Genomic DNA, 13,940 nt, shown 5'->3' on the forward strand with positions numbered 1-13,940 from the left:
CCACCCTCGTCTGGTATTGCCCACGGGGCAACCTAAGTCCGTTGACGCATGGTCCCGCGTGGAGCTCGTCGACCCTCGCACGAAGGCGGTGTTGAGGAGGATGAACGCGGACCTGAGGCCAAGCAACTTGGGGGCGGCGAAGCTGACTGGGGCCACGCTCCTGAGGGATTTCTTGGAGCACCGGGTGGCTCCGCTCCAGGAGCATTCGCTTCCACTGTGGACGCTTGGAGGAGCAGACGCCACCCTGCGCCTGAGCTCCGAGGCCCTGGCAGACGAGGATCTGACTGCGGCCCTCCATTCCTTGGTTGGGGAAGACGTGGCGAGCCCGGTGGGCGCCCCCGTCCCCCTGTTCCTTCATGACGACTGGGAGCAGGTAGTGAACGCCATGCCCACCTTCAACGGTGAGGGGCTGGTGCCCGCTGCAGCTCCCGAAGATCTGGCGGTCCTGGCGACGGTGAACTTTTCCTCCGGTAGCTCCAATGGGGAAAAGGGGGAAGGAGAGGTGGAGGAGGAAGCGTCCAACTCAGAGGAGACTAGCGAGGATTGGGGGGAGTCCTTCCCTCGGCGCAGGTCTCAGGCCCTCCGCTCCATGCCGGACGACAACGAGGCCAGCGCCAGGCGAGGAAGGGAGGGCTCTTCCTCGGTCACAAGGAAGGGCAGGTCGAGCCTGGTTCTCCCAGGTTCTTCTCTGGTAACTTGGGGGTCCAAGGCCAGCTCCATCCCTCCCGACGCGCCTGCTGCTTCCGGGCCCCCCAAGGCTGACCCCCGCTGCAGGCTCTCGGGCTTCAAGTTTGGCCGGAGGTTGCTTGAGTCCACGGACGACGTCCAGTAAGTGCTCGATTCTTGCCCTGCTTGGTTTCTGCCGCTGAGGCTTGACGTTTGCGCTCTTTTACCAGGCCAGCACCTACTGCCAAGAGGTTGAAAGAGGCTTCTGCGGCCCCGCTTGGGGCGAATCCGTCTGTCGGGGCGACGCCTTCGGCTGTTGGGGGAGAGGATGGCGAGGCCCGCGCCTCTCTGACCCTACCGCCCTCGCGAGGCCAACTGGGGCACCCCGGCGAGGAGTCAGCCCCCGTGGCCCCGCTGGACCTGGAGTCGACTGTGCCCGACGCTGCGGCCGTGGCGGCCAAGGCTCAGGAGATCCCTTCCTGCCAAGCCGTGGTCACGCTGCCATCTTCTATGCCTGCTCCACAGGTTCTCGTCTCTTCTGCTCCCTCTGCCGCTGTCCTAGACCAGGTTGCCAATGAGCTGAGCCAACTACGGGAGGATCTCCTGAGGGCGGACCCTCGTCTGGTGGCCTGGCGCCTGGAGTTGGCCTCTGGTTGGGCCCGTTCTGCTGCTTCCGTCCAAGCGGTGCTGAGCCAGGCCATGTCGTCCTCCGACGAGGAGAAGCGGGCCGCTAACCAAGCAAAGGCCGCTTGCGACGCTGCCCTGGGTGACGCTGCAACTGCCTAGGGCCGCTGCAAGACGCTTGAGGCCGAGCTGCAAGGCCTGCGCGATGAGCTCGCCAAGGAGGTGCACAGCCGCCAAGAGAAGGAGAAGGAGATGAAGGCTAGGGAGGCCGCCACCAAGGACCAGGACGCCAAGCTCGATGACCGCCACAGCCGACTGGAGACGCTGGAGCGGTCGCTGAAGGCGGAGAGGACCGAGCTGGACGCCAAGGCGAAGGTCCCGACGGAGGACCGGGTGGCCTTCGCGAAGCTGGAGAAGAAGGCCCGTGGCATACTGAAGACGCTGTATGAGAGCGGCCTGGAGGAGCCGTTGGCTGGTGCGGAGGATGGCCCCGCCACGCTGCTCCCCTTCCTGGTTGATGCGCTTGAGGACGTCGCAGAAGGCCTTGGCCCCATGGTCGAGGCCGAGGCGCGTGCCCTGTCTTCTGCGGCGCTGACGCGTGTCCTCAGCCATGTCTACCTGCCGCCACTGAGGCTGTGAGAGGCCGAGCCGAGGTTTTGCTGGGGAAGTTGCGCTCCCCTAGCGTCCTACCCTGGTGCGGTGCCGCCGGCCTCGCGACCTCGAGAGGCGAAGCCGTCCAGCGTGACTCCACCACCGGTGACGGCGTTACTGGGGAGTCATCCCTTTGCGACTTCCATACCGTTTTATTCCTGCACATGCACCATGCCTCGCGGAGGCATTTAAACTTGTGTTTGGCATTGTGGAATAATCTTCTGGCTTGTAATATTTGCTTTGAATTTCCTAGAATTTGCATTTTCCTCTCCTACTTGCTTACGCTCTGCATCGGCAGGGCCCGGCCCCGCGCGTACCTCAGCCAGCGTTAGCCCCGACCGGAAACCATGGACGGGACTAAGGAGTGAGGGGCTACGTGGAAAGTTAGGCTTCTGAATTGCGATGCTCGGGAGTCCCCCTTGACGCGCGAGCAACAAGTAGGGAAGGGGGGAGCGAGAAGTGGATTGATCGTTCTACGTCGGCAGGGCCCGGCCCCACGCGTACCTCACCCAGCGTTAGCCCTGACCGGAAACCATGGAAGGGACTAAGGTGTGAGGGGCTACGTGGCAAGTTAGGCTCCTGAGTCGCGATGCTCAGGAGCCCCCCTTGACGCTCAAACGGGTTTCGTACCTTGGCTCCGCTCGGGGAGTGGCGCGCGACGACCAGGTCCAAGGGACCTGGCTGGGTGGCGTGCGCTCGGGCGAGGCCCGGGCGTAGCCCTCGTGTCCAGCCCCCTCGCGTGGCACTCCCGAGGGGAGGCGTTGCGATGGTGCCGGACACTGAGCTCTGGGCTCCCTGAGGTTGGTACGGCCGCGGGCTGGCCTCAGTTGTTTATCACCAGCGGGGAGCATAGCGCTATCGTATGTGTACGGGCATAGCCGCTCCATGGCAGTGTCGTCAGCCAGCGTGGAGCATGGTGCTTCCATTGGTGCGTGGGAGGGGGCTCCCCTCCGGGAGGAGCTCCCGGGGCGTGTACAGCCCCGCCCTGACACGTGGCCGGCATGGTAGGGCTAGGAGAGGTGTATATGGGCACCCGTGAGCCAGCGCGGGACTCACGAGGCCCTACCTGGAGGCGGGTTGCGCCTGGCTCTGGGCCTTTATCAATTGGTGTGTTCTTGCAGGGTTGTTAGAATGCAAATGCTCTACGTCCTTAGGTCCCGGCCCTCGAGCGAGCTCAGCCGCCGCTGGTATGACAGGTCGCGATGCCGTGGGTCAAGGCCAGGGGGTGAGGGCCGTAGAGCCAGTGAGAGCCCATGAGTCGCGATGCTCAGGCGCCCCCCTTTTAACGTGCAAGCGCTTTGCATGACGACAAGCAGTAGGTGATAATTATGGGAATCAGATTAAGCGTGAAAGAACAACTTCATCCTAAGGTAAATGCTGGAAAAGCAACTGCCGCTGGGTCAGGCCCGAGCGGCATGGGGATGATGCAGCCCGAGGGGCACCCCCAACAAGGTAAATAAAGAGCATAGCCAAAATGGATACATGTCGCGGGGACGGACCCACGCGGCCTGGGAATGGTGCAGCCCTGAGGGCGCTCCCAGCTGAAAGTAGAACTTTGAAAGATGTCACCTGGTGCTGTTGAAGATGAAGTGATGCTGAGGAAGTGAGCGATGTGCGGTGAAGACGTCGGCCCTCACGAGCCCCCAGGCCCAGGGGCCTCGGGAGGCTCCAGTGGCGCGTGCAGGTCTTCGGGGACCATCGCCACCTCCACCAGGACCGCGCGATGCCTGACCTCCCGAGCCTCCGGAATGCTCCTCAAAAGGTGTTGATGTGCGGCGAACGTGCTCGGCAGGCCAAAGGGCATGCGAACGTAGCTGTGAGGTGGTCCCTCGCAGCGCCCTACGACCGAAGGCCATAGGCGGTCCTGGGACGCGGCTCGGTTGAGCCCTGGTACGTCGACGCAGATGCGCACTCCTCCATCCTCGCCTGGATGTGGGGCCACGGCAGGCAAGCGGCGGCTGCCGCGCATGACTCTGGACTCTTGTAGCTCATGGGTGTTCCTTGCGACGAACTCCTGAGGGTTTGGTCTCCTCTGACTTGTGCCTTCCTGAGGGAAGCATGCTTGAAAGCACCCCTCCAAGTGGTGCCCGAGCGCCTCCCTCGCGACCTTGGCAAGGTCGGCGGCTCTCCAAGAGAGAGCCCCCGAGCCCTTCCTGAAGAGAGAGCCCCCGAGCCATGCGTGAGAGGGTGGCGCTCCCAGATCGGCCGCGAATCCTTATGCAGTACCTCCGGAGGTGCCTGCCTCCTTGTGGCTCGGGCCAGGTGAGGTCTTCTTCTTCTTGAGGGTCACCTCAGGAGCCCTCCCGCTCCTGTGATCTGGATCTTCGATTGCTGCGGCTTGGAACACATGCTCAAGCGAGCACACTGCGTTCCTTTCTTCACAGGGTACGGTGATGACTCCACCACTTCCTGACATCTTGAGGACATTGTAACCATGGTGAGTCACTGCCATAAAGTTGTCTAGGGCTGGGTACCCGAGGGTGGCGTTTTACGGCAGGCGGATGTGAGCGACGTTGAAGTCGATGAGCTCGGTGCGGTAGTTGTTGCGTTGCCCGAAGGTGACCGGAAGGCGAACCTGCCCAATTGGAACAGTGGAACCATCAGTGACTCCTGAGAAAGGCTTGGTCGGCTGAAGCTGGTCGTACGGCACATGGAGATTGTCGAACGTCTCGACGGACAGGACGTTGAGTCCTGCCCCGCCATCGATGAGGGTCCTGGTGACCTGCACGTTGCTGATGATTGGGGAGCAAAGCAGTGGGAGGACTCCGGCCGTTACCGCACACTTGAGCTGGTCTGCGGAACTGAACGTGATCGCGCACGAAGACCACCTGAGAGGGCGCGTGGCCGCAAGCTTGGGAAGGACTGTATTCACTTCACGAGCAAACTGCTTGAAAATGCGCTATGAGGCTGGGGCCTGGGTGCCACCCAAGATGCAAGCAATTGCACGCGGCTCTTGGAAGCCCCCAGCCCCATCGTCGTGGTGTTGGTCTTCGTTCCTCCTTGGTGGAGGCGGCAGAGGAGGGAGGCCTGTGTTACCGTGCGGGTGGCCCTCATGAAGCTGGTCCTGCCAGCGGTCCTCGCAAGGGCGGTCACGCTATCCCTGGCGAAGGCCACGGTCTTCCCATCGTCCACCACCTCTTCCTCCTCCTCGGCCATAGCCCCTGTCGTTGCGCTCTGGGCGCCGGCCGATTCGCCCATCTCGCACGGCTCTGTGCTCTTGACATTCGTTGGTGTTGTGGGTGTGGAGGTCATGGTACACGCAGTACCGTCCGCCCTTGGATGACTCAGGCTGATCCCTGCCTCGCTTGGTGTCCGGTTCTGCTGCTAGCACGGCAGCCCCTTGCGCTTCACGTCTTTGGCCTTGAGCTTCTTTTCTTCCGGGCCGGCTGCCGGGAGCTCGAGGAGGGAGAGACGCCCTTCCTCAGCCCTGGCGCACTTGGTCACCAAGTTGAACAGCTCCAGGGATGTGCACAGGTCTTCATGGATTGCTAGCTCTTCCTTCATCTTGACGTCGTGCATGCCGTCGGAGAAGGCTGATATTATAGCTTCTTTAGTTACCTTGGGGATCTTGAGGCGAGCGTAGTTGAAGCGCTGGATGTACTTCTACAGGGTTTCTCCTGGCTGTTGCTTGATGCGGCGCTGGTCGCTCACGGCCGGGGGCCAGTCGCGAGTGCCCTAGAAGTTGGTGATGAAGCTGGTGCGCATCTCGCTCCAGGAGGAGATCATGCCGGGAGCCAGGTTCAGGAGCCAGGTGCGGGCGCCATACTTGAGCGCCATGGGGAACCAATTTGCCATGACGTTTTCGTCTCTGTTGGCGGCTACGATGCCCAACTCGTAGAGCTGCAGGAACTCCGCGGGGTCCGCTGTGCGATCATAGCGGGGAGGGAGGTCAGGCTTGAACTTGCCTGTCCATGTGAATTCGCGCAGCTCGGGGGTGAAGGCGAGGTAGCCCGCCGTGGCCACCGGCACCCTTTGCTGGTGCTGGACTTGTTCTTGCGGGTCACCATGCGCCGCCACTGGGAGCAGCGCGGGGTCTCGTCGTGGAGGCGCTGGGGCGCGATCTTGGCATGCCGGCGATGGGAGCGCGCGAGAACCTTCCCGGGGACGTGGGGTCTCTTGGCAGCTCCCTTCCTGCTGCGCAGGCGCCGGACGTGGAGGGTCCCGCCCTGGGGCTGCACGCCTTGGAGCCAAGGCACCTTCTTGGGGAGGAGGCGGCGGAGGCGCCTCCTGATCCTCGCCCCCTGCACAGGACGGAGGGCGAAGCAGCGAGAGGGACCGCAAGGGGGAGCCCCTGCGGCACTGACGAGCTCGGTGATGCATGCGAGCCAGTCCTCATAGAGGTCGTCGACGGGGCGATAGTGCAAGAGCTCCCGCGCCAAGAGCAGTGAGGCATGCACATCCATGGGTGCGCGACGGGCGTGGGACGACGAGCCAGCTGGAGTCAGCGACGGGGTGGTGGTGCGGCCATCCCGCCGCACCGAAGGATGCTGGGACGAGGCCTGCTGCTCGTTCCCCGCCGGGCCGGTGGCGGCGTTGGTGGCGGGCAATAGGGAACGAAGAGGGGGGCCGCCGACAGGCGCCGTCTGGGCGACGCGAGTGGCGTGAGAAGCCCGGCGCTCGGCGCGAGCCCGACGAGCGTCAGCCATGGACAGGACGGAAGATCACACGCGAACAGCGGAAGAAAGATTCCGGCGCAGCCCTACCTGGCGCGCCAAATGTCGGATTTCGGGTTCCGGCAGACCCTTGAGGTTCGAACACTGGGGTGCGCGCGTAGATCTCTCCCCTACCGATCTACGTCCGATCCTCTCGTGCGAACTAAGATGAAAATGATGAACAACACAAAAGACACGAGGTTTATACTGGTTCGGGCCACCGTTGTGGTGTAATACCCTACTCCAGTGTGTGGTATGGTGGATTGCCTCTGGGGCAGATGAGGATCAGTACAAAGGAAGAACAGCCTCGCGAGAGGTGTTCTTGAGCTGGTGCAATGAACTGCTAGGATGAGTTCGGTCGCCTTTCTCTCTCTCTCTACTAGGGTTCTACCAGATTTCCAGCCGTCCCTCTACTCTGTGGTGGCTAGCTCTATTTATAGAGGCCCTGGGCCTCTCCCCAAATAATGAGTGGGAAGGTCGTGGGCGTCTCCCCAAATAATGAGTGGGAAGGTTGTGGTGGCTAGCTCTATTTATAGAGGCCCTGGGCATCTCCCTCCTCGCTACACGAGGTGGGGAGGTCATGGCGGCCATCTGTAGGCCATGGCCGCGCCATGCCTTGCGTGGCCGCCATCCGACACACCACCAGCGCCCTACAGAACGCCGTTGGACCCCCTCTGTCGAACCCTATTTGTTTTCCCCCTCTTCCTCCTCTCCCATACTCTGGATCGAGCTATTAGCCACATACAGGAGCACGCTGCCGTGAACCACCATGGCCACCGACGCCCGTTCGCCGTCCGCTGGTGTCTAGAAGGACCGTCGTCATCGTCTACGTTGGCTTCGGGGCCAGATCGAGCTGGGGAGCCGCCCCATCGTTTCCACCGTCTTCATCTCCACCGTTGGTCGCCAAAGCTCGTCGCCATCGATTTGCCATCATCAGCGCCTCCCCGAGCCCACCGACCCGCCCTACCGGATCTTCGTGAGCCCCTCCTCCAATTCCCCTTCTTCTCGCACATGCCTGCTGTCGCCCAGGGTTGCGCCCGGCTCGTCCATGCGTTTGTGCGCGTCAGCGTACTACTGCGCAGTAGCTGCCTCCTGACGGCCTCGTCCCTGGCCGCGCCCCCCTGCACTGCCCCGCCACGCAGCCTCGCCTGCTGCCGCAGCTACTTCCCCGCGGCACCCGCTCCTGTGCCTACTGTTGCTTCCTTGTTGTTGCTGCCGCTACGCTGCTCTGCTTGCTACTGCTGCCGCTTCATGCTGCTGCTGCTCAAGCTGATGCCGCAGTGTACTGCTGCCGCCGCATGCTGCTGGTTACTCCTGCCGCTGCTTGCTATTAGCTACTACTGCTCGCTTGCTACTACTGCCTTCTGCTGCTGCAGCTCTTGGCCAAGGCCCCTGTACATGGCCGTGCGTATGGCTGGGTGCGCTAATGGTCGGCCCTTGTTTAATTAGTCTAGGTTTAGCTTAGTAGTAGTTTAGTGCTAATTTAGCCTATGTATAGATGACATTTGGGTCCTATTTAATTAGGTTAGTTTTATTTATTTGTTTAGGTACAACCTATGCCATGTGGGCCGCACCCTCTCCTTTTAACTAGTTAATTTGACTTGGTCAATTCGGATTAAATCAAATTCAAGAAAATTCATAAATTATTTAAATATTTGAAAATTAATATAAATTAATCTATAACTCGATGAAAATACTTTATACATGAAAGTTGCTCAGAAAAATATGACGAATCTGGATATGCACTCCATTCGTCTGTCACGTGCCTCTAGCATGATGAACATGGAACCTTGTCCCCTCTTTCATCTGTGTGGAAAATGTCAAACTTCGGGAAAACATTCCCGGATGTTTTCCCCTTCACTTGTATCGAGTAGTACCGTGTTAGGTTGCCGCTAACCCAACGTATTGCCATGTCTTGCTTTTGTGATGCAATTGATTCCTCTGTTATTTATTGTGTTCCCCCTCTGTTACTTCTTTTCCGGTAGACGTCGAGACCGCTGTTGATCCGGTGATCCACTACTTCACCGTCGAGGATCCGTAACTGTCTGCAGAGCTTCTAGGCAAGCAAACCCCCATTGATCATTTCGATATCGCCCATTCCCTTCTCACTTATGCTTGCATTAGAACTACTACTGATTTCTGTATGATCCTACTCTGATGCATAGCCTGTTTTTGTTACCTGCTTTCATACCTTACCTGCTTATTCTAAACTGCTTAGTATAGGTTGGTTAGAGATCCATCAATGACCCCCGCCATGTCCCAGTTGCCCCTGCTTTATGTTCGATGACTCGATCAACGTGATCGACGTCCAGGCCCCGACACCGCACATCACCCCCCCCTTAGTTGTACGACACTGCAGAGTTACTATCGAGTGCCGAGGGTGATACCTCGCCAGCACTTCTGATGTTAACCCTGTAGTGTAACTATTCGTTCGTGGTTATCGAGGGTGATTCCTCCTTCACCACTCCCGATAATGACTTTGTCGTGCAACCCCTCAAGTGTGGACCAATGAGGGTGATTCCTCCAAGTCCACCTTGATGGTTACATCGAGTAGGAATCCATCGAGGGTGATTCCTCAGGTTTCCCCTTGCTGTTTTGGACACACGGTTACTTTGACTTACCACAGAACCATGATGACATCGGGTCGGCCCCGAGGGGTACCCACGAGTGATGTGAATTCTGGTTGATCTGGAGGATACCCGCAAGTTTTCCACATGGCACGGCCGCGCATTCATAGCCCTTGCCGCAAGTCCGTGAGACGGGGTGAAGGGACCACATATCGTGGATCATTGATCGTTATCGCACACTACCAAGACACTAACGGTTTGGATATGTGATCTGAGTAGGCCTCTTGCTCTTTTCGCACTAACCACCATGCAGGAATAAATATGGGCACTCTGCATCGTATGTATCAGCCGAAAGCTCACTAATGTCAGCGATGGAGCGGCGTGTGCCGGGTTGGGCTGCGTAAGCACCTACTTTATTTAAGGAGGTTGCCAGGTATGCTCACTGGCCGCCCTCGCAACGTGTAGGATTGCAAAGGACGATTGGCCCATGACCCCTTCGCATTTAGGATGTAGACCGGCATGCTGGCCTCTTTGTTGAGCCTAGGTAGGACTACGGTGTGTTGATTGGCCGAGGCCGGTCATGACCTAATGGTGTGTCCGGCCGGAGTTGATCGAGCGTGTTGGGTAAGTTGGTGCACCCCTGCAGGGAAGTATTCTATCTATTTGAATAGCCGTCTCCATGATAACGGAAGCTCGGAGTTGTATCCCGATCGATACAACTAGAACTGGATGCTGAGGCATGTAATGAAATTGATGGCTTCGGGATTGTTTCCTCGCAGGGAGTCGAGGAAGTTATCTCTGGGCGCTAATGTTACAACATGTTTGCTAAATATAAACTGCTATTCAATACTCTTCTGAATGCTGCAAGATGCTTGGAGCTGATTGAAGATGCTAGTCTTCGATAGGCTAGGCTGTCCCCTTCTCCTCTGGCTTTCTGCAGTTCAGTCCACAGATACTACCCATTTCATTTGACACCGATGCATATGTAGTGTAGATCCTTGCTTGCGAGTACTTTGGATGAGTACTCACGGTTGCTTTGCTCCCCTTTCCCCCCTTTTCCTTTCTTCTCGGATGTCGTAACCAGATAGTGGAGCCCAAGAGCCAGATGCCACCTTCGACGACGACTACTACTACACCGAGAGTGCCTACTACTACGTGGAGGTCGCCTACGACCAGGAGTAGTTAGGAGGCTCTCAGGAAGGAGGCCTTGCCTTTTCGATCGATGTTGCTTTTGTGCTAGCCTTCTTAAGGCAAACTTGTTTAACTTATGTCTGTACTTAGATATTGTTGCTTCCGTTGACTTGTCTTTGACCGAGCTTATGTATTCGAGACCTTGAGGCCCCGGGCTTCTAATATAAAGCTTGTATTATTCTCATTGTGTCTAGAGTTGTGTTGTGATATCTTCCCGTGAGTCCTTGAACTTGATCGTACACATTTGCGTGTATGATTAGTGTATGATTGAATCGTGGGCGTCACAAGTTGGTATTAGAGCCGACTGCCTGTAGGTAGCCCCCCTTTCCTACTCCTTGGCCGAAGTTGAGTCTAGTCATTGAAAAACTTTTGCTAACTTGGCTGCGAGGCTTACGGGCCCACATCGCCATTGGGTGGTATTAGGATCTTTTATTCCTCGTCCTTACTCTAGGATTCTGATCTCTCTTCTATTCGGGTTAAATGATTTTACAAACTCTAACTCTAGGTTCTCGTAACCAGTTCCTATCGAAGAGCCCTTTCATTTCAGATGATTACCTGCTTCACCAGAAGATTCTGAAGATGCTCTTCGATGTTTTGCCCGAAAACTTTGTGCTCATCACCTTTGAAATTCCCTACCATCGATAAGTCCCTATGGATAACTACATACACCTACCATTCATACATTCATTCACAATTGTTCTTTTTATTACAAGATACATCGAAATATTCTTCAATATTCTGAGAATCCTATGTGCCTACTGCTTTGCAGCTCCTTTCCACATGATTACCCCTACAAATAGTTCCTTACACTTATTGAGGATCCATTCATCCCAAGTTGTTCACGTGTTTCACGAGATACCTTGAAATACTATCCAATCTTCCGAAAATCCTTAGAAGCCTATTTCTCTTGAAATTCTTGCTTGCTTGCATTATGGTTAATCCCATAAATCTAGTAATCTTATTGGTATCCTTTGTCACTAACATTTTGAGTCTGTTGATTCAATATGTTGAGGATGCTCACAATCCTCAGACGAATCCCAGAATTCATCCTTCCGGCTCAGACGTCATTTTGAACATGAGCTAGTTCTTGACCAATCAAATTGCCATTGATTGTACCCCTAAGTCTATTCAACTTATCCATCCTTAATCAGAGTGTTTGCTTCTGATAACTTGATTTGGAAATCATAATTCCTTTGCATTTGAGCTTCCAATTAGTCAGTTGTCTCTATAATCTGATATGCTTGCATTCTCTCTTCTTCTGGTTGAGTACCGGTGCTCACATGAGATCCCTTGTGAACCACCAGATCCTTTGTTGGATTTTATCTGATAGTGTCCTTCATAATTGATAACCTTGTGAGCCTTTCCTCGGATACATAATGCCTTTGGTAATTATATCCTCTCCTTTTTGTCAACCATGCTCTACCTTGGAGCTTGTGTTATTTACTCTTTAAGTTTGTGGTATATGTTCCTAAGATGCCCCTATGGGTTGAACCTATGCCTTCCTTAATCCATGTAAACCCAAGAGTTTTCATTAGTCATACTCTTCTGGTGTTTTGTCAGATAAAATTTCAAAACTACAACTTCATTAAAGCGAGAAGTGAATGGAAGGTTATGCATTGAAGAAGTGGGAGTCAACCTTGAACTTTGTGTTCATGCCCATGGACCCGATGTAGAACTTATCATGGAAGCTTCCTGTAATAATAATAATCCCCTTGTTATAAGTTCATATGGTATCTATGTTTGGTCCTTTTCAACCATGGTTCGACCATGATTGTTCTCCTTTGATTCAATTTTTTTGGACAAGTTAATGTACTTGTCTTCGGCAGATCATTTAACCTGTCCAACCTCTACTCTTCTCTACCTTTGACTTTTACCCTCTGGTATCTCAAGAATATCACGGAACTACATAACTCCTTATGAGTTATTGTTCTACTATTATTTCTCACCGATTCCAATTCTTTCCCAGGTTCTGAGTTGTTAGAAACTCAAGGACATCAAAAATGGAATCGAGTTCGCACTTCAATTCAACAACTATTAGAAGTCTTCATTGCTTACGAGTTTGAACTCGATCATCTCATTCCAAGATGATTGGCTACCTTATCATCGTCTTGCAAAAAAAACTTGACCATGTTATCTATGTCCTTCATTCCCGGAACTCAATTCCAACAGTACATTAAGCTTACCTATAGCTTTCAACATCTTGTTGGTTATCTTGAAAGATAATTTTTATTCTGAGATTGCAAACTTATCTATGGTTCCAATAACCTTTTGCTTCATCATTCCTTTTGCTTGATGTCATCGATGATAGATTACATCTTCATGAAACCTCTCAACAAAATGTGTCAATATCATTGTCAACATTCTTGCCTTCCTTCCAACACAAACTTATTCATGTTATGGTGTTCTTTGCTATCCAGCTTATGCTATGTTCTCCTTGAGGTATTACCATCTTATATGTCAAGGATGTTGTGAGAATTGCTCCATCTATTAAGAATTCTTGATATAGTAATACTTCTTGCCATCTCTGTTCATTTCTTGGTCCCCATTTCATTCCTAACCGGAATACCGACAAATGAACCATGATGTGTGAATTTAAAACTTTTACCAACCCGATTGGTTTGAAGCTAATGGTCGATAGTTTCATTCTTGGTCTATTAGTTATTGAATGATAATTCTAACATCAATCGTGCTACTTAGTCCATCCTTCCAGGTGCACGTTTCGATCAATGTTTACTTGTGGTTGTTCTCCTCAAACATACTTCATTATATACTTCGGTATGCCCAATATTTTCACCTTGTTCACTTAATTGTGGAAATACATGATTATGAAAATCTCGATGAATTGTTGCTGAGCCCATCGGCCACATCCTCATTGTCGGTGGGAAACGACACCTATGGGGTCACAGGGATCCCTTCTACGGTTGGCGGCCGCGGGGTTGTGCAAAGAGCTGGTCTGGCGGTCAGCACACAAATCGTTTACCCAGGTTCGGGCCGTGGAGATCGCATAAAACCCTAGTCCTGCTTTGATGTATATTTAGGTGTTCTTGTGTTCTTGAACTAGCTACCGTGTCTCCTTAGTCCAAAAGAGCTGAATCCCTCTCTAGAATGCCTCGGGCCTCCTTTTATAGACGAAAAGGGGCCACCACAGTGGCACACAGGAGGTGGAAAGGTGTACAGGGGCTGAGTTTATCCCCTGGCATCGTTGTCGGTGTCAAAACCGGCAGATCTCGGGTAGGGGGTCCTGAACTGTGCGTCTAAGGCTGATGGTAACAGGACGCGGGGGACACAATGTTTACCCAGGTTCGGGCCCTCACGATGGAGGTAATACCCTACTTCCTACTTGATTGATCTTGATTATATGAGTATTACAAGAGTTGATCTACCACGAGATCATAGAGGCTAAACCCTAGAAGCTAGCCTACGATTATGATTGTTGTTGTCCTACAGACTAAACCCTCCGGTTTATATAGACACCGGAGGGGGCTAGGGTTACACAGAGTCGGTTACAAGGGAGGAGACCTACATATCCAAATTGCCGAGCTTGCCTTCCACACAAAGGAGAGTCCCACCCGGACACGGGACGAAATAT

This window comes from Triticum urartu, chromosome 3 (assembly GCF_003073215.2).
Source record: "Triticum urartu cultivar G1812 chromosome 3, Tu2.1, whole genome shotgun sequence".
In the NCBI taxonomy this organism is placed as follows: Eukaryota; Viridiplantae; Streptophyta; class Magnoliopsida; order Poales; family Poaceae; genus Triticum; species Triticum urartu.